The 27,908-nt window shown below is 34.3% G+C and overlaps 1 long non-coding RNA gene across 2 annotated transcripts; it reads left to right on the forward strand.

The window, feature by feature from the left end:
* The first annotated feature begins 2,798 nt into the window (after positions 1-2,798).
* LOC126265873 (uncharacterized) lies at positions 2,799-25,544 on the forward strand. Of its 2 annotated transcripts, none has more exons than XR_007548350.1 (5): positions 2,799-3,225; positions 3,280-3,604; positions 4,412-4,473; positions 7,494-7,593; positions 25,512-25,544. It is a non-coding gene; the product is annotated as an uncharacterized LOC126265873 (long non-coding RNA). The 2 variants fall into 2 exon arrangements; XR_007548349.1 differs by lacking the exon at positions 25,512-25,544 and adding an exon at positions 10,988-11,484 and having other exon boundaries at positions 2,802-3,225.
* The last annotated feature ends 2,364 nt before the right edge of the window (positions 25,545-27,908 follow it).

Raw genomic sequence — 27,908 nt, forward strand, 5'->3', positions numbered from 1 at the left:
ACATCCGACCTGCGACCTGCCTGGCAGATGGTTGGTTGGCTTGGTCCGATGACGTCCCAGTGTTCGTTGTTTGACAATGTGTATAGCTGTCTGCCATACGTGTTCTCGGACGTGCTGTGCCATGCCATTTTTGGCATTGAAGTCACCCATTAGTATGGCATTTGGGTGACTTCTCATCGTGTCTTTCAGTTCTCTGGCTGGGAAGCGGCTGCCCGGGGGAAAGTAGGCGGAGGCCACCATTATTTCCCCCTGTCTCGTTTTTAGAACAACACCTATTGCCTCCAGGAACCTGGCGTTCGGAAGTACTGCCGCCGTGTGTGGTATGGTGTCTTTTATCATGAGAAGGACTCCTCCTCCTCTATTTCCGCCGGGTCTCGGTTTGTGGTATGTTGTGTATCCCGCAATTTCTACCTTCAGGTCTCCTCCCGCCTTTGTTTCGCTGACTAGCATCAAGTCCGGGTTCTCCATCGATGCCAACGCCCTCAGCTCCTGTTCTCTGTCGCCGAGTCCGTTGGCATTCCATGCGATTATCTTTGTGATGTTCTCAGGCATTCTGGGGTCCGGGGGTCATCTTCGGTGCTGCCGGTCTCTCTAGGAGTGCCTGTAAAGTTATTTGCATTGAAATTATTGCGTCGGCCATACCTTTTAGTATGTCTAAGTGGTTTGGGTCCTTTGTGGTGGTTCCCTTGAGGGCTTCGCTGTAGCTGAGGGTGGTCGATGTCCTGTTGTTTGCTTTGTTGTAAATTCCCGCGTCTCCCCTGCTTTGCTGATCTGTTTTCTCTCCCCCTTTTTTATTTTTTTCGGGTTTCTGCTACAGATCGGTGCATTAGCAGGATGGTCGCCTCCGCAGTTTGCACACTTTGGTGGTTCTTCCTTGGATCTCCTGCAATCCGCTGTTATATGTTCTTCTGCACACTTCAGACATCTTGGGGTGCCAGTACAATTCATTTGTGTGTGTCCGAATTTTTGGCACCTAAAGCACTGCCCCACTCCTCCGCTTCTTCTAAGCGGCTCCATCTTGACTCTCATACAACACATTTCACTGATGTCAAATATTTTCTTCTGTTCTTGTGGGACCTTAACCAGGATCAGAGGCATGACCGCAAGGCTTTTTATGAATAAACATTTAAATATGTATTCCTTGGTATTAATTTTATAGAGATAGATTTATTGATGTTTAAAAACAGGTACAATTTTTACACAAGTCAAAAAAAAAAAAGAAAAAGATAACTGATTGGATATAATAAGAGATAGATTAGGACATCCATACGTACAGACTAAAATTAAAATTGTGGACATAAAAGAAATTCATTAAAATCATAAAATGCATGTTTTAAAAGTAAATCTTTGGTGCGTTTTTTGAATTGTTCAAAGTGCAGGCTTTTCACAGTTACAGGTTATAAAACTTTGGAGCGTAATACTTAGTGGAGCTGCATGGCTTATCTAGACGAATATTTGGTAGACGTATTCGATTCTTATTGCGAGTATCATATGTGTGAATGCTGCCGTGGATTTTGTATGTGGTTTCGTTTAATTTGGTATATAATAAACATTCGAGTATGTAAATTGAAGGCAGTGTTAAAATTTTAAGACCAATAAATGCTTGTTTAGCATCTGCCCAATAATGTAATCCTGCTGGTATTCTTAATGCCCTTCTCTGAAGAGAAAACAGTCGGTCTGCATGACTTAAGTGACCCCAGACAAGTGTGCCAAACAAGAAATATGCAACTAATTCTACCTTCAGTTCTATATTGTATTTAAGTTGATTGAGTAGAAATATGTTTTTTATTGATTTATTTGCTACATATTCGATATGATCCGCAAATGTCAACCTACAGTCAATAAATATGCCCAGGAATTTTGTTGGTTTAATATCATTTGAATTTTGTCGTATTGAGAATATCATATTTTCAGTTTTGTTTCCATTTAAACTCAAAGAATTGGCAAATAACCAATCTTTTAGGATTTGAACATTTCTGGACATCTTCAAGTGCAAGCTGACTAGTGAATCACTTTGGCAGGATATAGATGTGTCATCAGCAAATAGAATCAACTCATTTTCATCTGGAGTTGGTATATCATTGATATAAATCTCTTTCTTTTGTTACTATACACTTTGGTTTTGACGGTTCTAATGCTTGATCTTGTTAGTATAATTTCAAATTGCACGTTGAAAGCAGAGCCTATACCGTATCAAAAATGATGAACGTGTCTACTCGCATATTGAGACGGAACATCAATACCCCTTTGTAAACAAAAAGGAAAGATATACATGCAATTATGTGGGCGGGCCGAACTGACTGGAGGGGATCATTTGGTTTTGCTGCGTTTAGCATGCGGTTCGTCTCCGCAGACGAGTCGGTGTCTTTGAACACATTATTTAATTATTTTTAGTTTTTTTACTTATGCATTTATTTATTTAATTTAATTTTTGGGATACATTTTTATTTTGAAAAAAGTAGTTTATTTTTAGAATACTTATTTTTGTTTTTGATATACCCTCAAAAAATATTTCATTTTACAAATTGAAAATTATACAAAGTTACGGAATTTAAATGGAGCATCCGAAGAACTTGAACTACATACCTACGCATACGAAGAGTTACTAAATGCATTCGCAAAGATTAATTTACATTGTGCGCCGGCGCGCACCAGCACGGCGCATTGTCTCTGAGAGTAGGGATTCTTACTACCGGGCAAAACTTTACTCTCTTTGTTGTGCATCCATCTCTTACATCATCCAGACACGAAGAGCATTTTTCGTACTGTATAGTTTTTATACACGAACTTTGATGATTTACCGATTTACCTGTTGTATTCTTAATCACAACAGAGTATGGAACATTCAAACATGTGTCGACGTTGTCGCCTCACTGTACGGATTAAAATATCCCAAACAAATAATGAATTAATAAAAACCTTGGTTATGTTTTATTTTAAAAAAGTATTTCTGTTACTATAAGAGTTGTTAGTGGTGTAGCTTCTGTTTAACGAGCTTGGACGAGGGGGGCAGATGTAGTGTAACGGGATTTATTTATCGCATATTCTCCTGTATATTACAATGTAATTATCTGTTGGTATACCGCACTGTACACATAGCTTGTGTCAGTCGCTATCGGAACAACCACGAGGTTAGTCGGGGACCTTGGTTAATTTTCCACGTTTTTCTTCGCCATCCCCTGGAATACTGATTGTATAACGTGTGCTATATTTGTCCTGGTGACAGTGAGTGTTCCTGTTTGTGTATTTTTTGTTTGCATTTTAATTTATGTATTGTAGTTTAAAATTGAAGAAAACCAAGGACCACGTGTTGATGCATAAAAGTTTAGTGTCTAAAAGTCGTGTTTTCTTCGAAGCCACCCCATGTGAAATCTCTAGGCACCCTAAATTATAAATACAGGAGGATTCCACGTAACATAAATTGTTTTAGTTCATCTTAATTTGTCAATTTGAATATGTAAAGTTAGTAATAATTTTAGGCGACGATGACAAATATATATATATATATATATATATCTGTTAAATTAGAGGTTTTAAAAAAGAATTTCTAGAAGCGATGCCATAATGCTGTGTTCTTGAAATTTATGCAAGCTACGAATTGAAGGTTAGTAACCTTTTCTTTATTTGATTATGATAAGAAAACGCATCATAGGTTCTTTCATATACATTTTAAATATTTCATTTTAAACAAAGAAATAAAGTTAAAAAATAATTTTCTTTTTATTTAGTTATACCTTTTTTTAATTTAAAAACTAGTAGAATAAACATAATAATAATGTTATTTAGCTTAATGAAACACATTTCTCTTCGTGGATAAGGTAATTTCTATTAAATAATTTTATATCCATTCATGTAAACTAGTATTGATCCAATTGAATATATTTAACTTGTCTATGATATGTAATTGGTACAAATGTTAACTTACTTCTGTAGGAATTAAATTACACTAATTTTTCTATCTTATTTTAAGTCCTGTAAGCTACAATCAATTAGATCTTGTCCACCGATGAATGTTCAGCCTGTACAAATTTTAATTTTATTATCTGATAAACCAATAATCTAACTGTATATTTATATATAATATGAATTGATTTAGTTATTATACTTATTAAAAACAATTTTTAAAAATTACATAATATTACTGTAAATAATAAACATTTGACTAATTGTGACATTAGTATGTGTAATGACTTTTCTACTTCGAAAGTACCCGGACAGTAGGCAGACACAGCATCTATAGATTTATATTTATTTTAGTTAAATAATTCATTTTACATACAATTAATAATGTTTAAGAACAAGTCCTACTGCAATTTTTTAATAACACAAAAAATTAATATTGAAATAAGGTTCTCAATACATTAAAATGGTGTTTTAAGTTTGTGTAAACATTCAATTTATTGAATTTTAGTAGTGGACAATGAAACAATGGTAGCTACCAGAATGTTGGTTTAGTTCTCTCAGGACAAATGGGTGAGTAATTTAACATTTAGATTTAGTTTCTTTTTAAAATGATCTTGTCATATTTTAATTAATAAATAATTCAACTTATTCATAGAATTATAATTAAACCATAACTAATTTGATCAATATTTTCTAATTTTAATAATGTCAAACGCGGATTTTAGTTACATTATTGTAATTTGAAAAATAAATAAATAAAAAATTAAAAATATTTTATTAATCAAAGACAAAATTTTAAAAGTATAGAATGACTAAATATCTACTGAAAATTCATCAAGTCTAGATTTCCAATGCTATACAAATTTTTGAACATTATTTGTATTTTGATGCTCAAATTGGCATTTAGGTAAAGAGAAACCGATTAGTCCATAAAACTGAACAATTTCTCTAAATTAAGTTGGTATTGTCAAAAATATTTTAAAAACGTACAATATTTTCAAAATTTAAAGTAAATACTAAAAAAAGTGATAAAAAACGTACAAAAGTTTCAAAGATTACTTGCAAGTAAATAATTTAGTGACTAAAAACAAGATAATTACACATATGCAATTACAATTAAACGATAGCACCAATATAATTTACTGGAAACAATTTAATTAACATATGTTACACATGCTCTTAACACTAATTACTTTTAGAAGAATAGTTGAAAAACAATGTTTTACAATCAGTACCTTTATTAACATTTATAAGTTGTTTTAAATTAAATCATTCACTAATTTTTTAGATAACCTTTAATAAATTATCTTGAATAACTTTTTGAAAATATTGGAAACATGTTTTTATTCACACATGTGAATACATTTTTTTAATTTTCAGTAAATAAGTGTTTCACTTTAAAATTTATTTTATTAACAATTTAAAATACTTAAAGAATTTAAAATGATTATTAAATATGTTGTAGATTATTTGGTCACCGTTTTCTATTTATAATTTAGATTCTTTAGATCCTTTAGATTCTTTAGATTCTTTAGATTCTTTAGATTCTTTAGATTCTTTACATTCTTTACATTCTTTAGATACTTTAGATTTTTTAGATTCTTTAAATCCTTTAGATTCTTTAAATCCTTTAGATTCTTTAAATCCTTTAGATTTTTTAGATTCTCTACATTCTTTAGTTTCTTTAGATCTAAATGTAGATTCCAAACTGAGAATTTCTATTTAAATGTTTATGAAAATGCAATTAAAAAATTAAACTACAAAAGAAATAATTATTAAAAAAACATTTTTAAAATTAAAAAAACTTACAGTATTGTTTTTTAATATTTTGTATATGTATATATTCAACCTTATTTTTTATTTTAGTCATTGACGCTGGAACAAACATTTAACTAATTGTGACATATTAGTATGTGTAATGACTTTTCTATTTCGAAAGTACTCGGACAGTAGTCAGACATAGCATCTATAGATTTATATTTATTTTAGTTAAATAATTCATTTTACATACAATTAATAATGTATAAGAACAGGTCTATTGCAATTTTTTAATAACACAAAAAATTAATATTGAAATAAGGTTCTCAATGCATTAAAATGGAGTTTTAAATTTGTGTAAATATTCAATTTATTGAATTTTAATATTGGACAATGACACAATGGAAGCAATTTAACATTTAGATTTAGTTTCTTTCGATCTTGTCATATTTTAATTAATAAACAATTCAACTTATTCATAGAATTATAATTAAACGGTAACTAATTTGATCAATATTTTCTAATTTTAATAATATGAAACGTGGATTTTAGTTACATTGTAGTAATTTGAAAAATAAATAAATAATTAATCAAAAATATTTTAATAATCAAAGACAAAATTTCATAAATATAGAATTACTAAAGACCTACTGAAAATTTATTTAATTATCCATTTATCTCGATTTCCAATGCTATACAAATTTTTGGACATTATTTGTATTTTGTTGCTCAAATTAGCATTTACATAAAGAGAACCCGATTTGGATCAAACAATTTTTTTAAATTAAATTGGTATTGTCAAAAATATTTTAAAGTTGATAAAAAACGTACAAAAGTTTCAAAGATTACTTGCAAGTAAATAATTTTGTGACTAAAAAATATATAATTACACATATGCAATTAAACGATAACGTACATTTAACAATTTATTCATTTCTTGTCGATTAAGATTTGAATGAATAGCTAATTTATTCTATTCATATACGTGAATATCGTAAGATTAATTTGACATATATTTTTATATAACATTAGAGTTCCTCTTTAAAATGAACATATTTTAATTAATAAACAATTCAACTTAATCATAAAATTAAAATTAAACATCATCTAATTTGGATAATATTTTCTAATTTTAATAATGTGAAACGTGGATTTTAATTACATTATAGTAATTTGAAAATAATAAATAATTAAATACATAATCAAAAATATTTTATTAATCGAAAACAAAATTTCATAAACATTAAATTAATAAAAGTCTACTAAAAATTTCCAATATTACACAAATTTTAGAACATTATTTATATTTTGTTTTCCCTATGGGAAAATGCGAAAATTGTCATTACGTAAAGAGAAATCGATTTGAACCATAAAACTAAACAATTTCTAAGTTAAATTGGTATTGACTAAAATATTTAAAAAACTTACAAAATGTTCAAAATTGAAAGTAAATAATTTTGTGAGTAAAAATTATGTATGTAATTAGCATAAAACGATACCACCAATATAATTTACTGGAAAGAATTCAATTAAGATAGAAATGTTATATACGTTCTTAATACTAATTATTTTTAGAAGATTAGTTGAAAAACAATATTTTACAATCAGTACAATCAATTTAAATATTTGTGAAAATACAAAAAAAAATAATGTTCAAAAAAAAAACTAGTCAAAAGTTTGTATTGATGTCCATAGTTATTGATATTTAAAATTATATATATATATATATATATATATATATATATATATATATACATATTTTTTAAATTAAATCGACTTACTGTGTTGTCCTTTAATATTTTGTATATATTCAACCTTATTTTTTATTTTAGTTATTGACTATGGGACAAAGGAGGTGCCCAGAATGTTATAGTTTTCTCACGACATATGAGTGATCAAAGGGAATCTGATGTGAAAGAAGTGAAACCAAAGGTCAGTAGATACTTTAAGTTTGATTAGTCAAAAGTACATTTAATGCAAACACAGTCTGTCTCAAAAATTAGATGACTGATGTCAGATAAACGAAACGGATAAACAAATCGTAATTTTTATTTAATATTATTCCAAGTACACTCTTTCATCATTTATACAAGATTGAAATTGTCTGTAAAACGATTCAAAACAAAGTTGAAGTCATTCCTTGGGGTCTTTTCTAAGACCCATGTCACCGTACTTTGAATCTCTTCTATAGTCAGAAGTCTGCTGGTGGTAAATCTAGTGAATATGGCGGATGTTGTAAAACAACAAGGCTCTTTTTGGACAAAAAGTCCTTCACTATTCTGGACTTGAGATGACTCATTTTTATGCAATAGTTGCTCTTGACATTTTGTGTCCGACACAGATAATTCTCTTCAGCAATCGATTCAAGAGAATTTAATTTCTATTTTATAATTCATGATTTTCGATGATGAAGTGGGAAAATGGAATAAGTATTAACACTTATAAGTTGTAAATTTCGTGAATGAAATTAAGGAAATTTATAGCAGCAGTCAGCTAAGTTTCGAGACAGTCCGTGTAGAAACAAAAATACACAAGTTTAAAAAAGTCATAGAAAACAAGTTAATTGATGGATTAACTAAAAATTTTATTATTACATATATTTACATACAAATCATAAATTAATATAATTTTCTTGATACAGCTTTGAAATATAATTTTAATAGACTTAATCAAATTTACCCTGAAATAAAAATATTTGAAATAATAAACGTATTTTGATTATAGTTATTTGATCAAAATTTTCAAACTTGAATGAAGTAGAATACATATATTTGTTGGACAATTCTATATAAAAATATTTATATTTAAACGTTAAAAAGAAAAAAATTAAAATACTTTTCAAGGATATTTGGTGTAATAAATGGAAATTATAAACAGTAGTAGAGTACATGGAACAATTTATTTTTTATCATTCTTCATTTCTTGTCGATTAAGATTTGAATGAATGGCAAATTTATTCTATTCATATACGCGAATATTGTTGATTAATTTGACATATATTTTTATATAACATTATTGTTTCTCTTTAAAATGAACATATTTTAATTAATAAACAATTCAACTTAATCATAAAATTAAAATTAAACGTCATCTAATTTGATAAATATTTTCTAATTTTAATAATGTGAAACGTGGATTTTAATTACATTATAGTAGTTTGAAAATAATAAATAATTAAATACAAAATAAAAAATATTTTATTAACAGAAGACAAAATTTCATAAATATTAAATTTATAAAGATCTACTAAAAATTCATTTAATTATTAATTTATCTAGATTTCCAATGGTATACAAATATTAGAACATTATTTATATTTTGTTTTCGATGCGGGAAAATGCGAAAATTGACATTACGTAAAGTGAAATCCATTTGAACTATAATAAATTTCTAAGTAAATAATTTTGTGAGTAAAAATTATGTATGTAATTAGCATAAAACGATACCACCAATATAATTTACTGGAAACAATTCAATTAAGATAGAAATGTTACATACGTTCTTAATACTAATTATTTTTAGAAGATTAGTTGAAAAACAATATTTTACAATCAGTACAATCAATTTAAATATTTATGAAAATACAGAAAAAAATAATGTTCAAAAAAAACTAGGCAAAACTTTGTACTGATGTCCATAGTTATTGTTATTTGAAAAAAAATATATATATATACATTTTTAAAATTAAATCGACTTATTAAAAAAAATATGAACGATGGAACAAAGGAGGTCCCCAGACTGTTTTAGTTTTCTCATGACATTTGAGTGATCAAAGAGAATCTGGTGTGAAAGAAGTGAAACCAAAGGTCTGTAGATTTAATTCTTTGAGTTTGATTAGTCTGAGGTATATTTAATGTAAACACAATCTGTCTTAAAAATTAAGTGTCCAAAAATACACAATTTTAAAAAATATCTGAAAACAAGTTAATTGATGGATAACTAAAAATTTTATTATTACATATATTTACATACGAATCATAAATTAATATAATTTTCTTGATACAGCTTTGAAATAAAATTTTAATAGACAAAACACATTTTAGAGATTTTGAATTTTTTAAACGTAATAAAATTTACCATGAAATAAACAATTGCAATAATAAACGTCTTTTGATTATAATTGTTTGATCAAAATTTTCTAACTTGAATGAAGTAGAACACAGATATTTGTTGGATAATTCTATATAAAAATATTTATATTTATACGTTATAAAGAACAAAATTAAAATACTTTTCAAGTTTCAATGTTTGATGTAATAAAAATATTTCTTGGATCAAATTTGAGAAATTATATACACAGTACTAGAGTATGTGGAACAATTTCTTTTTATATCATTCATAATTTATTGTCAATTGAGGTTTGCAATAATCTCAGCTATGTACAGACAAATATTTTGCAGTCGAACCAAAGCCCAATTGAACAGTTGTAAGAATAATTTAATATATATTTTTCATTTTACATTATAGATTCTTTTTAAAATAAACTTAAAACTTTAAAACATATTTTAATTAATAAATAATAATAATTTGAACAATATTTTCTAATTTTAATAATGGAAATGCGGATTTTAATTATATTATATGAAAAATAAATAAATAATCAAGAATATTTTATTAATCAAAAACAAAATTTCATAAATGTTGAAATGTTACATATGTTCTTAAATACTAATTACTTTTTGATGAATATTTGTAAAACAATATTTTACAATACCTTTTGCCAAATATTAATAAGTTGTTTTAAATTAATTAACTCATTCACTAATGTTTTGAACAACCTTTGATAAATTAATTTCAATAACTTTTTGAAAATATTGGAAACATTTTTATTTCACACGTGAATATTGTATCGAATTTTTTGTAAAACATATATGTTTTAATTTTTAATAAATAAGTGTTTCAGTTTAAAATTTACTTTATTAATAAATATTTTTAACTATTTAAATAATTTAAAATGATTATTAATGTTGAAGCTTATTTAGTCTTCATTTTCTGTATATTTATATTTATACGTTGAAAAGAAAAAAATTAAAATATGTTTGATGTAATAAAAATATTTTTTAGATCTAATTATAAACACATTAGTAGAGTATATTGAACAATTTCTTTTTATATCGTTCTTAATTTCTTGTCGATTGAGGTTTGCAATAATTTCAGCTATGTACTCGACGTACAATTAACTAAAATATATTTTTATTTATCAAAGTTACTTGTAATTACTTTGTATGTTGTTTGTTGTTATTCTAATTTTAAATATTTCAGTTAAAGAAAGATGATTCAGTATAACAATTTCATTACCCACGTTCTTATAATATTTATGTTTTAGGTATTATGACAAAATGCTCTAAAATATAAAGGGTTAAATACGGATTTTCTACAACCACTGTCACAAGAAGATTAAGGATGAAGTCCATTCTATACATTGCTTCAAAGAAATATCAAGTACAGCCAATGTAAAGAAGAATATATTAAGCTTTATTTACATAAAATTGGTGTAGTGGTAGTGTATTTATACTGCGGTGGTAGCGGTAATTTCTAAATGAAGTTTTCGCAATAGGCAGTATGGTATCATTATAGTATTAACATATCACGTTATTAATGTTTCTGCACTACACACACAAATACACTTCAACTGCACCAACGTTTATGTGAATGAGCTACTAGTATCTGTGTACCAGATATTGAAAATTAATCATTTAAATTCAAAAATTAAAATAATAAGTAGTCGTGTATGTTACTTAAAATAGGTAATATTTTAAGCAACATGTATAAATTGCGATTTATGTTATGTAAATTATATTAAAATTTATATATTATTGAGTATATTACAGGTATTTAATATTGTCAATAATAAGGTTTATAACCTGCTTCCTCATAAACATTGGGGTTGTTAATTTGACAATTATTTCAAGCATTCATTAAAGACGAGGTGGTTTGTTGACTGTGTTGTTTCTTAAATAATCATTTCAAATTGACCATTTATATTAGTATACTGTTACTATAGGGTATTACAAGTCCTTCATATTTTCCTCAACGGAAAATGATTTGATTTAGTTGAACTAATATTTCTTCCAAGTCTCTTCTTTCCACGTCTACTTGGACCATCACCCGCCTCGCTGAGACTATATACACTGGTGTCGCGTCCATGCTTTTGCACGGCAACTCCTCCCTATCAGCTATTATTCGACACACTCACACCACAAAACAAGCACACTCCAAACAACCTAAGATAAATAATAAAATTTGCAAATATTCACCAAACGCTCCAGAAGGGCATTAACCACGAGTTGGGACATGCACTCTAGAGAACCCACACCCCAAGATTCTTCAAAAAACAACAAGTTATGGGCGAAAACAATACACAAACAACTGTATGCTTCGGTTGAAGCACACGCTAATGACACCAGCCAATATCAGAAAGGCCTCCGTTTAACCAGTTTTACAATCCCTGCACACCAGGGGCACGTGGCCGTGAACAACATGTTCAAATCCTTCGACAAGCTTGGTAGTTTAGTGATCAAGCGACCAGCCGTCCGTGTACTTTATTGTAAAACCTTTTGAGAAGTGCCTCTTCAGTTCAGTCATTCCCTGGTCTTGGTTACTAAACACTCCTTGGAGAATGATGGGGGGGAATTCTCGTGGTCTTCTTTATCGTGTTGGTCCCCTTAATTTTGTCGTTGCTTGTAAGTTGTTTTGTTTTATTGTGGTCGTTGTCATTATCGATGTTTTCCGTTTCCGCGTCCACTTCAATAAGGTCCCACGTTCACGGAAGAAGGCCGCAACATCGTGCAGCATCAAAGATACCTCCTGGCTGTCCTCCATTAGCACGAGTTTGTCCGCGAATGCCGTGGCGGCGATGGTACGGCCGTCGACTATCGTAGTCGTGATTGAGCTTCTCCATGAGTTCATCCACAACGAAATTGAACAGAAGCTTACTCGGTGGGTGGCCCTGCTTCACTCCTCGTCGTATGTGTATGGGTCTGGTAGACACGGAGCCGGACGATGGACCAATGGAGGCTAGGTACCTTTTTGGCGGCTGTGATGGTGAGGCCGTCCAGTCCTGGTGCAGACGTGTCCCAGTTAGCACACGCCTGTTGGACGTCTTCGGTGATGGGGACGAATGTGGGTGAGGCCATCTTCGGTGTGAAGTCGGCATCAAGTCCCGACCCACGTAAAAGCCTGTTTCACTCACCCTGTACACTCCAAACATCAGCAATCTCACTCCCGTAACCGAGCACCACCGAAACACACGTCACACCTCCAACTCTCTACGTCAAAATTACTTATAAACATATTCTCCCAATTTTATTTCTTACCGAAATATTTAGCTCTCTAGCTATTTCTGAAATATTTTTCCCTGTTCCTTAAAAAAAATATTCTCAAACGTTTTTCTTCGTCTAAATTCATTTTATTCGTGATATGATTTCTTGTAAAATATCTCTTGGTCTGGCCGAATTGAACGCATTTTCCAGGTCCAGAGTGACCACCAGTACATTCTCTTGTTTACTCCTCCTTTTTGTGATTTCCTTTGTTATGTGTTCCATCGCTTCTAATGTGCCTCTGCCTTCTCTGAATCCGTACTGTCTATCACTCAGTCCCCCTTTACATTATTCTATTATTGATCATTTTGTCCAACAATTTTGCTCCAGCAGGCAGCAAGGATATTGGTCTCCAACCTCCTTTCTCTTTTGGTAACCACGCAACTTTTGCTCTTTTTCACACTGTTGGGAACACCCTCCTCGTAAAGTAAATGACATGTCATTGCCTTAAATATTTACAATGTATTTCTATTCTAAAATAAAATAAATAGATTACAGTTACACGTAATAGTTTTAATTTAATTTAATAATAATAATAATAATAATAATTAATTATCATTATTAATATTATTATTTAATGTTTTTATTGTTGTTAGTTTCAATAAATTTTCGTCGGTACGTGTGTATCCTCGATTACCTGTTTGCTCAATGAAGCATTCATACGTAAAAATCCACCTGAAACTGTACCTGCTCACCTATAAATAACGTTTATTACTGCCGTTGATCAGTATATTAGGTATCGTTCAACCATGCCGTTCGTTACGTCGTCATTCCATTATTGCAAAACCATTTTCTTTTTCTATCCGACCGTCTGAGGGACGATAATGTCGATAACGTCGATAGGAAATCAACTAAACGCATCAGAGAGAATTATAGAGACGACGACGATGTCAATTTTACAAACAGCGGTGTGGTTAAAAAATTAAAATTAACACGAGACATGGGCACATCGACCGAATCGATATCACCGAACGCTAAAGTAACGACCGTACCTGCTTCAGACGCACCTACTCCGACTCTGTCTGTTTCCCCGGAACCAGTCATCGCTAATAAAATTACGATATCTGAAACATCAACAACAACAACAAACACGAGCAACGAAATCGCAATATTCCCTTCGGATTTGACTCTTATTCAGCCGGTTTCTAGTCTAAAGGGAAAACAAGCGGTGAAGACGGTAAGAAAAGAGGAAGTACATATTAAAAAGAATGTCGTTCTCGATTCTTATCGTCCGACATCTAGAAGAAGAATTTTGAAACCAAGCAGATGCATCGTTAGGAAACTATTCGACGATATATCCGCCGATCTACCGGTGCCGGTTGAAAAAACAACAACAACAACAACAACAGTTTCCGTTCCGTTGTCAGTGGAACCGACAAAAAGATATTCGTTGGCAGGACCGGTATTAAATTTACGGTATTACAAGACTAATATCTACCTGAAACTGTACGTGCTCACACTTTCAGACAGGTATACAAAACCACTCGTTGGCAGCGCATCAGGCTATTGGTCGCCATCGACAGAGAGTCGCACCACACACTTGCACCATACAAAGCACACGCCACAAACAGTCCCCTGTATACAGTGCGAGTTGCCTTCCTCCGGAGACCCCATTCCTTCCTTATCACCCTTGAAAGGGAACCCGCAATCGCTGAAATTTTTGGACACACTCTAATTCATCCCTGCTTACAGGGGGAACCTGATTAGCAGGACCCTGCAGCACAAACTCATTATCGTCCGTTGGGAAAAATTCCCGCAGCACAGCCTCCACCGAGTCATTCCATGTGTCCGCAACAGCAGGCACGACCGGATTCGGCCGACCGCGCCTGCATATACGGTACACATGCCCCCAGGGGTCCTCATTTCCGCATTCGCCAACAAACCGTCTCCAATCATTTTCCTTTGCATTGCGCAAGGAGTCATGTATACTCTCACATACATGCGATATTCATTCTCTCGTTCACCTACATCATCTACATGTTCGCTTCTACCTTTCTGCCACTTTCTTCTTAACTTACGCACTATTTTACGCATCGAATGCAGTTGATCGTTCCACCAACTAACATTCTTGTGTCTAGTTGTTCCTCTCTTCCTATCACACACTCGATCGTTAAGGATTCTCAGGGAATCATTCACAAACGCAATCTGGTCACACAAATTCATAACACGGAACGTTTCCATACTCGTACCATTCAGCACATTCTTTAGAAACCTTGCATACAATGCCCAGTCAACATCACGAGTGCGCCATCCTTCACAAAAGCTCATCTGCTCAACCAATGGTGCAGTGCGACACATCACCTCAATCCGTATTGGATTGTGATCACTCAATCCTTTCTCACCATCAACCCACCATTTGTGCTGATACGGCCATAAGGCCGACACCAGAGTCACGTCGGTGTCGATCTGACGATTGGCAGTGCAGAATGAGTAAAATTCACTCCATTCATTCAGGACAATCATGCCATTTGCCAAAATAAATTCCTCCACCTCATGACCTCTTAACACACTATCATTTCGTTCCATGTTCTTACTGTGCCACATCAGGGATATGGCATTCGCATCCATTCCGACCAGGAGTGATTTACCCCTGGTTCGCACTATCACACGCTGCAAGTATTCAAGGTACGAGGCTAAGGTATCATTAAATTGGCAGTACATGCTCACAACATACATTTCTACCTCCCCATACTTCATCCGCAGACACATACCATGTGTCCACGTGAGCTCACACACCTCCATAACCTCAATGCATTCATTGTTCACCACGATCGCACTCTGGCATCTTTCATTCAGCACGGAATATACACGCATACATGCAGGGAACCCAACCACTCCATGTTCATTGGAGTACGGCTCCTGCAACAGTGCCACATCTATTCCGTCATTCATCATCCATGCACTCAGATCGCTCGTAACATTCTTGGAACGCTGGCAATTTAGTTGGACTAAATTAGCCATCATTCCGTGTCAGACATCCTACTTCTTACACGCCTCAACTCTCTTTCGTACAAGGGGCACTTGCGACTCTGTATAGCATGGTCGCCTTTCAGTCCCCTAGCCTTGCAATTGCAACAACTTAGCTGAGGCAGAGTCGACCTCCACTACCACGGTTCCCACAGCTGCATTCTTCTTGCTCACGAACCTCCTGGCAATTTTCACTCTTTCTTTGAACTTGTTCAGATACTGGCCAAGTTCTTCGCCCTCAGTTCACTCATGAACTCCTCCCCAGACATTGTGCTGGGCACATCAAGCACGGCAATCTTCGCACCCATGACCCTCGCCGTTTCCGCAGTGAGTCCAGCCTCCCTGAAAGCTGGCACCTCCCGAAGCCTGTTCCTCTCGTCCTTGGTCACCGTCTCTATCGCCACTCCGGTCTTGGTGCGCCGGACCGCCCTGACCCTAATGTCACCCAGCTTGGGTGCCACCGCGCCCAGCACACGCTCCCTCACCACATCCCTGGACACTGCCGCATCCGTCGAGTTCATCACCAACGCATACGACCTTGCCACCTTGGGTGCGACCGGCAAGCGCGACGCACTAGCCGCTGCCTCAGTGGCCTGCGCCCTGACCAACGCGAACTGCTCCAGGATGTGCGTCATCACACCCTTCGATACCTTGGAGTCCGCCCTACACAGAAAGTCGATCAGGTTTCTCTCCACCAACGAGATCACCTCCAGAGGTCCGCCACTCTCCTGCTCCGCACTAAGGTTTCTTCGAAACCTCTTCTTCCCCCTGCGCGCCAAATCCCCGGCCTCACTCATGCTGCACGCACTGGTACATTGCTTATATTTGGCTTAGTGAGTTTTTCAGCCGATCTACACCTTGCGGTTTTAGATGATCTTTAGTAAATTACGTTTGATTTAACTCCTTATGTCTAACGAAACCCTGTCAAGGGAACCCATCCCATCTCCGCACTCCAAAAATTAGCGTTGTGTTGACTCTAGTCGTTGCTGTTTATTTGTTCCTCATCCATGGCTTCCTCCGCCCAATCGATTGCCTTTTCGCATTTGTACATGTGTATCTGATGTGGTTGACATCCTCTTGCTGACCGATTCCACATGGGCAAAGTGGCGAATCCTCCGGTCTTACGAATCTGGTGATGTACTCTCTATTGTTCCCATGTCCGGTGACGAGCTGTGTGGCCTTGAATGTGAGACGTATGCTGTCCGTTCCCACCTGCTGACAGTTGCCGTAAAATGTTCGCCCTTCAGTATCCCTATCCCAATTGTGTTGCCAGGATGCGATGATGTCGTCATGGAGTAGCTTTTTCCTTGTTTTGTGGCTTGTGTACATCAGTAGTGTCGTGTCGTAGTATGTTTTGCCTGTCTGTCGCCTCTCTCGCCAGTTTATCAGCCTCACTATTTGAATTGTTCGTTCTTGGGTGGCCTTCCGTCCATGATATTTGTGTGTTGTGGCCTCTGTGGTATCTCTTTTCCATTTCTAGTTGTATGTCCTTTATCAGTTTATCCTTGCTGTTATTGTCATAAATGCAGGCTACTGTGTCTTGTCTGTCTGTAGTTATGTGTAGCTTTGTTACATTGAGTTCTTCTGCAGTTTTTAGGCCTATATATACGGCTAATGTTTCCGCTGTGTGTGTCCAGGGGGGGATGCCGATTATAGCTTGTAGGGCGTTTGTCGGTGTGGTCCTGTATGCCCGTGCTGCCAATAGTAGAGCCGGTCTCATTGCAGCGTTAAGTTGTTTTTTATTGTGGACTTTGTCGGTCCGGTCTTCACCATCCGGTGAATGGCGGATGCTGATGGTCATCCAATGACCATCCATCCAATGCAGTCGCAGCAGGCCCACTCAGCCTGAAACGACGGAACTAACCCCGACTCAAGGCCGAAAGGGCCGTAACCAAAAACGAAGGCGTGCCCCAGCAAGGTACACCCAGTGCATCCACCTACCAAATCTGAAGCGAATCGACCCACAGACAACAAAGTTGCACGTAGCTCAGCGCCAGAAGGGCCGTAGCCGAGACAAGCGTGCGCCCCAGCAAAGCGCACTCTCAGGACACTCACCCACCAAATACCAAACAAATCGAACAATAAACAAAGAAGTTACCTGCAGCTAGGCGCCAAAAGGGCCGTAGCCGGAACAGAAGCGTGTCTCAATAAAGCACACCCCTAGCACACCCACACACCAAATCTCAATCGAAACTGGCCATAAACAACGACGCTATCGCAACTCGGTGCCAAAAGGGCCGTGGCTGAAACCGACGCGCGCCTCAACGAGCCGCTCGTAAATGACGCCTGTAACCAAAGTTGCAACCGAATCCGCCGAACAACAACAAAGATAGGTACCGGACGACGCCAAAAGGGCCTTACCCAATACGGGTGTGCGCCTCAATTGCGACATACCCCACTCACTCCAAATTCACCCACACGAGTCGAAAAGGCCTTCAACGGCATGATTCTATCGATCCTGCAATAGATACGGCACAGCCGCCGAAAGACTTGAACAATATGCACAAATGCCTCGGCAAGCTCGGTAGCGCAGTGGTCAAGCGACCAGTCGCCGGAGCGGACGACCCGGGTTCGAATCCCGAACTATCCGCTCAAATTTTTCTCGAAATTTTCAGTTTCCTGAAATTTTTCTAAGTCCTACCCATGCACATTCACCCCAGACTCACCCTATACACAATCCCACGCGTCACACCTGCGTCACACCCACGTCACACGCACACCCGCGTCACACTTCCAATCTACCACGTCACCTAAAATTTTCAAAAATTCCGACTCAAGAGCACCGCGACGGCACGTCCGTACTCTACAATGGTCGAAACGGAAGAGAGTCATCAGGTACATTACGAAATTGGGTCGCCGTAGACCCCGACCCCCTCGCCTTTCGGCCATTGGCATCACTTTCAAGCTAACAAAACCACCACCAAAGAAACCCATCCAACCATATACCACACTCCAAAAATTAGCGAGTTCGCCCTATCTCTTTCTACTCCCATACTTCTTCGTCCACTATATCTTTCCAAAATTCTATCCATCTGTCCCAGTTTTCTTCTCTTTCCACCCCCCAAACTACTTCTTCTATGTTTTCTTTGCCTATTCCTTCCTTTAGCCTGTTTCTGGCTTCTATTCTCCTATTCTTTTCACATCTGAACCATGCGTGTTCTATGTCTTCCTCCTCATTTCTGCCGCATTCGCAGATTCCATTCGTTTCTTTTAAGCCGAACCTTTTTTTGTATCCTTCAAAGTTCCCATGACCCGTGATTGCCTGTGTTATCCTACCGTCTGTCCTTATTCCTTTTCTGTTCACCTCTTTTAATATATTGTACGTCCATCTTCCTTTATTATCTCCATCCCAACTCTCTTGCCATTTCCTAGTGATTTTCTCTTGTTTTACTTTCCTTATTGTACTTTGCGTTGCGCTATTATGAATCTGTCTTTCTCCTTCTTCCTGCCTTCCCTTTTTTGCTAACTCATCCACTCTTTTCATTTCTTCAGTACTGTTTCTTTTGACCCATTTAATTCTAATATTTCTTCTTTCAAATGTTATCCTTTGGATTTCTACTTTTAGCCCTTCCCATCTTCCCCAGTATGTCCTTTCTATCCGTGTTTATTGTTATCTTCGTTCCCGGTCTTTCTTCAATTATACCCTTTGCAATCTCCATTCCGTTCAGAACCGCCATTTCCTCCATTTCCGCTATGTTCAGCTCCCCTTCATACTTTTCTATTCTCTGTTCTTCTCAATTGCCTTCTCATTGTTGCCTCAATTACGTTGTTTTCCCCGTATTGTTCTTTGCCTGTTTGTTTCTTGTTGCTCCTTTCACTTTTCTTATTTTCTTCTTTTTCACTCTCCATTATGTCTTTCCACCATCTATTCATCATCGCCACCATTTCAATTCTTCCTTCCATTCTACCTTCTAATTTTTCCATCCTATATGCCATTTGTGCCACTCTTTCCTCGATTTCCTTCATTGCTCTCAAAACAGTTGTCTGTTCCGAGATGTTGTATTGTATCTTCGCACCCGATTTCCGTGTTACAACTCCTTCTATTTTCCTCCACAAGCTAGTGCTCCTTCATGTTCCTTTTAAACAGCGTTAACAGGTGGTTTAATAGTCTTCCAACAAAGCATTAGTAACTGTCTCCAAGAAGTAACAAATACATTGGAATCAACCTGAAATTGTTAACACTTTTTTAAGAGATATTTTCAAAATGTTGAAGGGTTAAACATGTTTAGAAAAAGTGTTTAATTATACAATTAAACAGAATTTTTACTTAAATTAGTAAATCAATCGTTTACCAGTGACGGCCTAAACTAAAATTGATAGGCGATACTTAGACCGGAATTGCAGTCTACGTACTGCGAGCCTGGATCAATGATTACCAAACTAATTACTAATAAAAATAAATTCCACAATTGTTATAGTTTAAAATCACTTTAGTGTGTAAGTGTTATGCTTATAAAAGAGATTATTTTGCTGTGAGGACTCTTGTGTCGGTTGAGTAATTACAACAGTAGATGTTGAAGGTTGGGGAGAATTTGGAGACCTGAGGGACTCCTGCAGAAATAGGTTTGGGGTTATAAAGGTCATTATGAAACATGGCATTAGTTTCTGGCATGGATGATATGCTCAGTAACCCGCAATAACTGATGGCCTGTGCCATGTTGTTTTCGAAAGCCGAATTGAAAATTGGGAAGGAGAATATTCTCGAAAATGTAGTCTTCGAGGCGAGTCCGAACGACCTCTTCAGTGACTTTGTTGATTGTAGAAAGAAGGTTAATTGGTGTGTAGCTGGTTGGACTGTTTGCAGGCTCTCCCTCTTTGGCGATGCAGACTACTACAGTGTAAGTGCTCTGGAATTGGGGATGCATTCCTCAGTTAGGAAATAACTGGAAAAATAAAATAATTAGTACAGGTACCCAATTCAAGTAGTACACGGCTGTATCCTTGATGAAATACATTGCTGCATCCCTGTTGTTGGGATACACCGCTGTATTCTTGTTGTTGGGATTCACTAGCGTGCTCCTGTTGCAGACATGCACTGATGTGGTCCTGTTGTAGTGATCCTGTTACGAATGGTCATCAAGATATCCTGATTTCTTATACTTTACCATACGGTTTTTAAACCATGCTATTATTTGACTGGGGGTTGAACCAAATCGTTTTGCCAAATTATCAAAGATCAGGTTGGTTGGTTTTTTATGTATGTAAAAAACCTTCTCTAAAATATCGTAATATTTTTGTTTTTTTTATACATACATTATTGTGCGAATTCACATTAGGATTAATAACTTGATGATTTATAATCGTTGATCTATTGTCCATTTGTGGTTGACGGTGTTGAACAGTATTCAGTCAACAATTTGATTTTGAAAACTTTTGCTAGTTTTTGGTTTCCGTTCAAGAATTAAACTGGAAGAACTTATTATTAGGCTCCTTGCATACTGCATGTATTTACTCCACAATTTATTTAAGAAAATCTAAAGAATTTTGGTGAACCTGAATATCTAAAAATTTGTATAATTTAATATGAATGACTAAAATAAATTAATTTACAATGGCTGGGGTAAATTAATATATTATTTTTATCATCATCAAGATATAAAAACATGATTTTCTGCAATAAATTGAGATAAAAGAGTCCCATGGTCGTTTTTGTGTGTTTTGGTACGTCCGAAGTGTAGATGTTAAAAAGTGTTGGGCTTAGGACGCTCCATTGAGGGAGTTCCGCGTCTATTTTGATTGGGTCTGAGATTGTGTTCTGTATTTTTGCAATTATGTGTCTGTCTTTGAGGTATGATTTTATGGTGTGGATGATGAATGGTGAGTATTTTAGGATTGTCATTTTGTGTAATAACCCTTTGTGCCAGATTCAAGGAAGGTTAGGGAAACTTGTTTGTTTAATTTTAGGTTTGTCGTTATTTCATTGTATAGGTGTGTCAGTTGCTAGAGTGTTTTCTTCTGAAGCCGAATTGATGGGGTGGGATGATTTTATGTTTGGTGGTGTGTTTGTTTAATCGAATTTGTATTATTTTTTCCAGGATTTTGCTGAAGGATGAGAGTAGGCTAATTGGTCTGTGATTTTGGGGGAAAAGTTGGTTCTTTTTTGGTTTGGGAATTGGGATGATTATTGCAGTTTTCCAGGGTTCTGGGAATTTTTGTTGGATAAGGGCGGTATTGAAGACGTCGACTAGCTGTTTGATGACAATGAGTGGCAGGTGTGTTATTGTCTCGTTGTTGATTTCGTCATGTCCAGCGGCCTTTTTTGAGTGATTTAATTATTATTTTTACTTCGTATATGTCTGTGAGTTCTGTTGGGGGGTATCTGAAATTTGTAAGTCACTGGTTGTGTTACGTACCTCACTTCTGGTGGCGCCGTCACTTAGATAGCTTGTGATGTTGTTTTGATTTGCGAGATGCAAACTCTTCAGCTTTTTCCTCATTCATTTTGTAAGTTGGGCTGTTGTATATCTTAGTAATTATATGGTTAGCTATTTTTATGGTTAAGGTTTTGGTTGTTGTGTTTGGTTCTGGGAGAGTCTCGTAATCGATTTGGTTTTTTATGTAGAACAGCAGGTCTTTGTTGTTTATAGGTTTGTAATTTCGAATTTTTGGGGGGTTTTTATTGTTTGGTCTAGGTTCCTGGGCAGCTATTAAGTCAATTTTGTGCTCCTGGAGGAAGTAACGAAATTCTTGGGATTTTTCTTGGATACCGTTTGCGTTCCACGACGCCACGGTTAATGTTTTTTTGCAAAGTTATTGTTTGTCGTGTTATTCATTGTCGAGGAAGTACAAGGAAGTACGTGGACTTGAGATGACTCATTTTTATGCAATAGTTGCTCTTGACATTTTGTGTCCAACACAAATAATTCTCTTCAGCAATCGATTCAAGAGAATTTAATTTCTATTTTATAATTCATGATTTTCGATGATGAAGTGGGAAAATGGAATAAGTATTAACACTTGTAAATTTCGTGAATGAAATTAAGGAAATTTATAGCAGCAGTCAGCTAAGTTTCGAGACAGTCCGTGTAGAAACAAAAATAGACAAGTTTAAAAAAGTCATAGAAAACGAATTAATTGAAGGATTAACTAAAAATTTTATTATTACATATATTTACATACAAATCATAAATTAATATAATTTTCTTGATACAGCTTTGAAATATAATTTTAATAGACGTAATCAAATTTACCCTGAAATAAAAATATTTGAAATAATAAACGTATTTTGATTATAGTTGTTTGATCAAAATTTTCAAACTTGAATGAAGTAGAATACATATATTTGTTGGACAATTCTATATAAAAATATTTATATTTAAACGTTAAAAAGAAAAAAATTAAAATACTTTTCAAGGATATTTGGTGTAATAAATGGAAATTATAAACAGTAGTAGAGTACATGGAACAATTTATTTTTTATCATTCTTCATTTCTTGTCGATTAAGATTTGAATGAATGGCAAATTTATTCTATTCATATACGCGAATATTGTTGATTAATTTGACATATATTTTTATATAACATTATAGTTTCTCTTTAAAATGAACATATTTTAATTAATAAACATCTAATTTGATTAATATTTTCTAATTTTAATAATGTGAAACGTGGATTTTAATTACATTATAGTAATTTGAAAATAATAAATAATTAAATACAAAATAAAAAATATTTTATTAACAGAAGACAAAATTTCATAAATATTAAATTAATAAAGATCTACTAAAAATTCATTTAATTATTAATTTATCTAGATTTCCAATGGTATACAAATATTAGAACATTATTTATATTTTGTTTTCGATGCGGGAAAATTTTCTAACTTGAATGAAGTAGAATACAGATATTTGTTGGATAATTCTATATAAAAATATTTGTATTTATACGTTATAAAGAATAAAATTAAAATACTTTTCAAGTTTCAATGTTTGAAGTAATAAAAATATTTCTTGGATCAAATTTGAGAAATTATAAACACAGTACTAGAGTATGTGGAACAATTTCTTTTTATATCATTCATAATTTATTGTCAATTGAGGTTTGCAATAATCTCAGCTCAGCGAACCAAAGCCCAATTGAACAGTTGTAAGAATAATTTAATATATATTTTTCATTTTACATTATAGGTTCTTTTTAAAATAAACTTATCATATTTTAATTAATAAATAATAATAATTTGAACAATATTTTCTAATTTTAATAATGGAAATGCGGATTTTAATTATATTATTTGAAAAATAAATAAATAATCAAGAATATTTTATTAATCAAAAACAAAATTTCATAAATGTTGAATTAATAAATATCTACTGAAATTCCTTTATCTAGATTTCCAATGTTATACAAATTTTTGAATATTATTTGTATTTTGTTTTCGCTGTGGGAGATGAATTAAAATGCTCAAATTGGCATTTACATAAAGGCAAACCGATTTGGATCTAAATTACTATTGCCTAAAATATTTTAAAGTTGATAAAAAACGTACAAAAGTTTCAAAGAGTAGTTGAAAGTAAATAACTTTGCGGCTAAAAATTAGATAATTGCATATGTGTATGTTACCATAAAATGATACCACCAATATAATTTACTGGAAACAATTTAATGAAGATGGAAATGTTACATATATTCTTAAATACTAATTACTTTTAGATGAATATTTGTAAAACAATATTTTACAATACCTTTTGCCAAATATTTATAAGTTGTTTTAAATTAATTAACTCATTCACTAATGTTTTGAACAACATTTGATAAATTATCTTCAATAACTTTTTGAAAATATTGGAAACATTTTTTTTTCACACGTGAATATTGTAACGAATTTTTTGTAAAACATATATCTTTTAATTTTTAATAAATAAGTGTTTCAGTTTAAAATTTACTTTATTAATAAACATTTTTAACTATTTAAATAATTTAAAATGATTATTAATGTTGAAGCTTATTTAGTCTTAATTTTCTGTATATTTATATTTATACGTTGAAAAGAAAAATATTAAAATATGTTTGATGTAATAAAAATATTTTTTAGATCTATTATAAACACATTAGTAGAGTATATTGAACAATTTCTTTTTCTTACTACCTCGGTCGAAAGTACGTATTTTGCTCCCCGGTTCCACGACAGAAAATAGTATTTTTCTGTCGTGGAACCGGGGAGCAAAATACGTACTTTCGACCGAGGTAGTAAGAAAAATAGTATGCACTACACGGGAAAAAAGTTTGAGATTCCTGCCCTGCGTGCCATATTGCCCGAGGCGTAGCCGAGGTAGTAAGAAAAATAGTATACACTACACGGGAAGAAAGTTGAGAATCTCAAACTTTCTTCCCTTGTAGTGTAAAATACTATTTATATCATTCTTAATTTCTTGTCGATTAAGGTTTGCAATAATTTCAGCTATGTACTCGACGTACAATTAACTAAAATATATTTTTATTTATCAGTTACTTGTAATTACTTTGTATGTTGTTTGTTGTTATTCCAATTTTAAATATTTCAGTTACAGAAAGATGATTCAGTATAACAATTTCATTATCCACGTTTTTATAATATTTATGTTTTAGGTATTATGACAAAATGCTCTAAAATATAAAGGGTTCAATACGGAGTCCATTCCATAAAGTCCATTCTATACATTGCTTCAAGTACAGCCAATGTAAAGAAGAATATATTAGGCTTTATTTACATAAAATTGGTGCAGTGGTAGTGTATTTATACTGCGGTGGTAGCGGTAATTTCTAAATGAAGTTTTCGCAATAGGCAGTATGGTATCATTATAGTATTAACAAATCACGTTATTAATGTTTCTGCACTACACACACAAATACACTTCAACTGCACCAACGTTTATGTGAATGAGCTACTAGTATCTGTGTACCAGATGTTGAGAATTAATCATTTAAATTTAAAAATTAAAATAATAAGTAGTCATGTATATTACTTAAAATAGGTAATATTTTAAGTAACAAGTATAAATTGCCATTTATGTTATGTAAATTATATTAAAATTTAGATATTATTGAGTATATTATAGGTATTTAATATTGTCAATAATAAGGTTTATAACCTGCTTCCTCATAAACATTGGGTTTGTTAATTTGACAATTATTTCAAGCATTCATTAAAAACGAGGTGGTTTGTTGACAGTGTTGTTTCTTAAATCATCATTTCAAATTGACCATTTATATTAGTATACTATTACTATAGGGTATTACAAGTTCTTCATATTTTCCTCAACGGAAAATGATTTGATTTAATTGAACTAACATTTCTCCTAAACCTCTTCTTTCCACGTCTACTTGGACCATCACCCGCCTCTCTGAGACTATATACACTGGTGTCGCGTCCATGTTTTTGCACGGCAACTCCTCCCTATCAGCCATTCTTCGACACACTCACATCACAAAACAAGCACACTCCAAACAACCTAAGATAAATAATAAAATTCGCAAATCTTCACCAAACGGTCCAAAAGGGCACTAACCACGAGTTGGGACATGCACTCTAGAGAACCCACACCCCAAGTTTCGTCAAAAAACAACAAATTATGGGCGAAAACAAACAACAGTATGCTTCGGTTGAAGCACACGCTAATGACACCAGCCAATATCAGAAAGGCCTCCGTTTAACCAGTTTTATAATCCCTGCACACCAGGAGCACGTGGCCATGAACAACATGTTCAAATTCTTCGACAAGCTTGGTAGTTTAGTGATCAAGCGACCAGCCGTCCGTGTACTTTATTGTAAAACCTTCTGAGAAGTGCCTCTTCAGTTCAGTCATTCCCTGGTCTTGGTTACTAAACACTCCTTGGAGAATGATGGGGGGGAATTCTCGTGGTCTTCTTTATCGTGTTGGTCCCCTTAATTTTGTCGTTGCTTGTAAGTTGTTTTGTTTTATTGTGGTCGTTGTCATTATCGATGTTTTCCGTTTCCGCGTCCACTTCAATAAGGTCCCACGTTCACGGAAGAAGGCCGCAACATCGTGCAGCATCAAAGGTACCTCCTGGCTGTCCTCCATTAGCACCAGGTTGTCCACGAATGCTGTGGCGGCGATGGTACGGCCGTCGGCTATCGTTCCCCCAGCGTAGTCGTAATTGAGCTTCTCCATGAGTTCATCCACAACGAAGTTGAACAGAAGGTTACTCGGTGGGTGGTCCTGCTTCACTCCTCGTCGTATGTGTATGGGTCTGGTAGACACGGAGCCCACCCGGACAGGACGATGGACCAATGGAGGCCATCGACGGATGGCAGGACAGGAGCGTCGTACATCTTCTTGCCGCTCAAGATGATGTCGGCAAATGAGGCCCTGTTTCTCTTGAAAAGATGCTGCGTACCCCAGTGAAGTACACCCTATCTTCAAAATTAGTGGTCAAGCGATCAGTCGTCTGGGCGGACGACCCAGGTTCGAATCCCGGACCGCTCACTTTTTCGCAGTTTTTCCATCGTCCCAAAATTTTTCAAAGCCCGACCCACGTAAAAGCCTGTTTCACTCACCTTGTACACTCCAAACGTCAGCAATCTCACTCCCGTAACCGAGCACCCCCGAAACACGTCACACTCGCGTCACACCTCCAATTCTCTACGTCAAAATTACTTATAAACATATTCTCCCAATTTAATTTCTTACCGAAATATTTAGCTCTCTAGCTATTTCTGAAATATTTTTTCCCTGTTCCTTAAAAAAAATTATTCTCAAACGTTTTTCCTCTAAATTCATTTTATTCGTTATGTGATTTCTTGTAAAATATCTCTCGGTCTTGCCGAATTGAACGCATTTTCTAGGTCCAGAGTGACCACCAGTACATTCTCTTGTTTACTCCTTCTTTTTGTGATTTCCTTTGTTATGTGTTCCATCGTTTCTAATGTGCCTCTGCCTTCTCTGAATCCGTACTGTCTATCACTCAGTCCCCGTTTACTCTCTATCTGATACATTATTCTATTATTGATCATTTTGTTCAACA

This window comes from Aethina tumida, chromosome 6, assembly GCF_024364675.1.
Source record: "Aethina tumida isolate Nest 87 chromosome 6, icAetTumi1.1, whole genome shotgun sequence".
Classification (NCBI taxonomy): domain Eukaryota; kingdom Metazoa; phylum Arthropoda; class Insecta; order Coleoptera; family Nitidulidae; genus Aethina; species Aethina tumida.